We start from the raw sequence: 4811 nt of genomic DNA on the forward strand, positions 1-4811 counted from the left end.
GTCTGAAGCCAGCCTGTTCTACAGGAATGTGTTTCAGGATAGTTGGTCCAATTCTGTTATAGAGTACTCTCTCCAGCAGTTTATAACAGACACTTAGAAGTGCAATGGGTCTATAGTCTTCAGGATTGTTACCAGATTTTGACGGTTTCAGGATGGCAATTATTTTAGTTTTCTTAAAAAGATTTGGCAGTCTTCCTGTTGCGAGAATTTCATTAAACAGTGCAGTTGGGCACTGCACCTTGGCCAGCATGTTTAAGGAACTCTGGGTATATACCATCACAACCAGCCACTTTACCAGATTTCAGAGTATCTAGGACTGAAACAACTTCGGCTGCAGAGATTTTCTGTGCAAATTTGGAAGGCTGTGCTTGAGACATTTTAGACTTTAGCTCATGTTTTATTTCTTTGGCTTCCTGTTTGTTGTTGTTGCTTGGTGTTCTTGTTATATTAACAATCCTGGCTGCTATTTTGTCTGATAAGATATTAACTTTTGTGGCACTGCCAAGCTTTCTTAATAAATTCCAAGCTTCCTTACTCGAGTGTTGGAAAGACATGTTTTCAGTTAGTTCCATCCATTTCTTTTGCCTAGCTTAATCTAGGGCCGAAATCAATTCATCTGCTACCTTGGTGTCTCGAGTCATTTTAAATTCGTCATACAATTCTTGACATCTAGGGCTCCATCCAGGAGGAGTCAGTGTTCATTTAGGGTGATGAAGTAGGTGTTTACACAACTTGAAAATTAATTTGCATAAGAATAAAGCATCTGAAATGTAGTGATGCAGAAGAATGGTGAAGATTATATGGGTATACCGGATAACTAAATAGGTGGTACTGTATAAATTTGGTAAGAAGAGAAATTAATGGCACAACTAAAAAATGGGACTGACTGTTAGGACACATCCCGAGGCATTAAGGAATCATCAAGTCAATCTGGTACTGGAGGGAAGTGGGTGGGATATAAATTACAGAGATGCACCTAGGTTTGACTACTGTAAGCAGGTTCAAATGGATGGAAGTTGTGCCTTATAACAATATGTAGTGGAAGCTGTGTCTTATAACAAAATGTATGAAAGTTTCCTGAATAAATTAATTACAGGTACAGCCAATGCTTTTAAGTGTGATATCCTCACAGATTTGTGCTTCAGTACAAATTGTCAGGAATGCTTCTAAAGGGTATCAAATATACATTTGTATCATTATTATTTTCAATTAACTTTTCTCATTTCCAGTATTTACTATCAACAAACATTTGATGTAATAGACAGTGGATGTAGACCCATTTATAACATGGTTCCAGCATGTTCAAGAAAGTATTAAAAAAAGAGGCTGTGGATACAGAAGGGCATGTGGTCAGCACACAACTCTCCCAGCCGTTGTCAGCTTTCGTGACCAGTGTCGCTATTTCTCAGTCAAGCAGCTTCTCAATAGGCCTCACAAGGGCTGAGTGCACCTCATTTGCCAACAGCACTTGGCAAACCCGGATGGTGACCCATCCAAGTACTAGCCGAGCCCAACAGCTCTTAACATCGGTGATCTAATGGGAACTGGTGTTACCACTGCGGCAAGGCCACTGGCCAAGAAAAATATTGGTTTCATTTTTTATTGTGTTCTGACCAAAGGAAACTAGGGCCCAATTGTCTTCCACATGTTCCTTGGTGTATTACATAACTCACAGACTTCAGCATCTTTACACAAAAAACATTAAATACAAAATAATCTTTAATCATTATGGTCTCCAAATATTTATGTTTTCTGTGTAGTATTATCACTCCTAGCAGATTTGTATGTTTGCAATATTTTTTATTTCAGTGTTACAAAATCACCGATTAAAAAATTGGCTATTTAGAAATTACTTTCCAACGAATAAAGAGTATTAGATATGTATTTCAACACAGGGAGCAAGCTGTACAGATTACTACCTCAAGGCAAAATTCACATCCTTTGTCAGTGGTGTTACTAATGCAATATACCTTATGCCCTTGGTCCCTGCAAACCAAATTGAACCTGGAATATTAGACAATGAATGCCAGTGTAATAAAATCTCAGTCAATACTGTAATGTTTAATATAATGATAATTCCACATTTTGTTCATCTTTACTCTCGGTACACTTCCTTTGCCACAACTGAATAATAAATCTGTAAAAATGTAATTGTAACGATCACATTACAGTGTGTAGATATGCTACCAATACTGTACAAATTACAGTGAGTACTGTTATTAGCAAACAAAAATAGACACTACTTTAACCATTGTTGATTAGCATGTTTATGACTTAAATGTAGAATAGAAGCAAATTCTTCTGAAAATGAGGCGTTAATACAAAGAAAAATCTTTATATACACATCAAAATAAGACTTTAAAACTGCATCAGAATGATGGCCACAAAGGATGAAACTCAAGAAATGTACCAAGAACTGTTCTTCACCTGTTGATAGGAAAAATAAACTACCTTAAATGTGCATATTGTAAGCTATTCATTTTTACAAATCTTATATATTTTACTTACCATTTCATGATTGGAATACAGTAATTTTTTGAGCACTGCCGTAACGTACTCTTCCTGCCCATGTACCTTAAATAAACCAAAAATCTGCAGCCATTCTTAAAGCACTTTACAATGTCTTCTGCTGTGTTTTATGCACATTCCTCAAGCATGCAACATCAGTATTTGGGCATATTCTGACTGTGTTGAGACAATACTCAGTAGTTGAAGTGTATGGGGCAACTTCTGTGAACGATGTTACTTCCCATGTTTTGGTGTGAGAACAGTTTTTTGTTGATTTTATAAAGTTCTGTTGAATCATATTTAAAATAAGACACCTCTTTTAAATTACATATTTCTAGTTCGTTAATGAAGTTACTATAGGTAAACATGGATTCGACATATTTACAACTAGAATCATCACATTCGTTGGCGTACTTCATTGGGAATCCTATACAGTTTCATTGTGAGCAGCATACGATCTGCTGAGTTGGAAGCAGCCTAGCCCCTACTGAAGGAGGCTTGCCACCTACTGATCAGCCCACCACTGGCGAGCACAAGCAGAATCATGATTGGTGCAGGTCACAAATGGGTGTCACAACAGCCTCCCAAATTGAAGATCACTCTCAACAGCACAAGAGACACTGACACCCCAGGGGACATCCACAATGATCACTCTGATATGAAAGGCAAAAAGGTGATGTTCACCAACTGCACAACATAAATGACGGAGGCTACCTGAGAAGATACAGTCAGATCAACTTGAACAGCAAAGATTGACGAAACAGTGATAACCGATGAAGTAATGCACTACAAAGGGTAGCTGGCACAGCAGGAAGAACTGAATCATAATATTAGCAACTTCAAAGAAGATAAAAGATACCAAAGTCTGAGTTATCTGTGAGACTCCATGGCAGACCATTTTGGCTACCATACTGGAAAGGAAAAGATTAGTCCCAGCTAAGGTTGAAACCCGAGAAAAAAACCCCAAGGCATAACATTATTTACTTGCCATTTTCTTACAATATTTTCTTTAGCTATACATGTACTACATATACATTCATTGTTCTTGTCTTTTCCTTAGGTATATGTATTATTTGTGTGGCAATAAAAATTAAAGTTTTTAAAACCTGTGGCTGGAAAGGGTATTTAGCATGCTCTCAAACAGCTTGTTCCTCCCCCTGATGGAGGAGACTGGATGCAGTGATTTGTGTTTGCTAATATCAATAAAATTACGATACAGTATTAAGCCGTGTTGTTAATGACATACCATACCCATGGTTCTAAATTTGTGTTACTCAGGGAATATAGTTGATGGTTATTTATCTGTGTTTTTTCTTTGAGATAACATTATTTTTTTAAAACAGTTAAGAATAATCAATGGGCAGCCCGTAGCTTGCTGCCTTTCTTATACCCCAGGCAAATTAAGAAAAATAGGTGTAATAATTTACAAGCTTTTGAAACTTTAGGAAAATAGTCATACTGGATGTAGTAGTGAGAAAAAGAAAAGTTCCCTCCCCTAATGGATGAGCGTCTACCTCCACCACCCCTTAATTCAATTTTTTTTATCTTTATTTTTCTGTTTTTATGAAAAACAGCTCGTCTTTTGAAGACATCTATTATGACAAAAAATATTTCTAGTGAAATTCTGCTCAAAGAAGTTCATATGCATGTTTTAACCAAGATAAACATGTTAGGATTACAGGAGACCACTCACTGCAAAACAGAAGTATTGAGTTGTTGATAGGCACAAACAAAAGAAAGAAAACTTGTTAGCTTTACGATTTACCCTTTGGTGTGCTAGACTAACAAAAAACAAACACTCTCTCTCTCTCTCTCTCTCTCTCTCTCTCTCTCTCCCTCCATGCTGCCAGCTAGGCTGACAGTGTCAGTGCTATTTTGATTTTGTGGCAGGTGGGCTGATTGTGGTGCAGTAGTGTCAAGCAGTGTGGGCAGAGGGAAAGGTGGGAGGGTAGGGAGATGAGCTGGTGATGGGTAGCTAGTAGCTCAGATGGAGATGGCCAGTTTGCCAGCTAGAAATGTGGGAGGGAGATGTGGCAGGTATATGAGCTAGCACAATTGTGGCGGCCAGTGGGAAGGGGCACATGCTGAAAGCAATTTAACTTTAGAGGGATGACAGGATGGAGGGGACAGAAATTGTTGGGTTGAGGCTGGGATAATTTCAGAAATAGAGAATATGTTGTAAGGATAACTCTGGTCTGTGTGGTTCAGAAGAGCTAGTGATGGAGGGGAGGATCTATATAATCTGGGTTGTGAACCAGCCATTAAAATCGATCATTTTTTGTTCAGCTGCACGTTGTGCCACA

General features: G+C 38.0%; 1 pseudogene; it reads right to left on the reverse strand.

The window, feature by feature from the left end:
• Window positions 1-1456: 1456 nt before the first annotated feature.
• LOC126189868 (5S ribosomal RNA) lies at window positions 1457-1575 on the reverse strand (annotated as a pseudogene).
• Window positions 1576-4811: the final 3236 nt, after the last annotated feature.

This window comes from Schistocerca cancellata, chromosome 5, assembly GCF_023864275.1.
Source record: "Schistocerca cancellata isolate TAMUIC-IGC-003103 chromosome 5, iqSchCanc2.1, whole genome shotgun sequence".
Taxonomy (NCBI): Eukaryota; Metazoa; Arthropoda; class Insecta; order Orthoptera; family Acrididae; genus Schistocerca; species Schistocerca cancellata.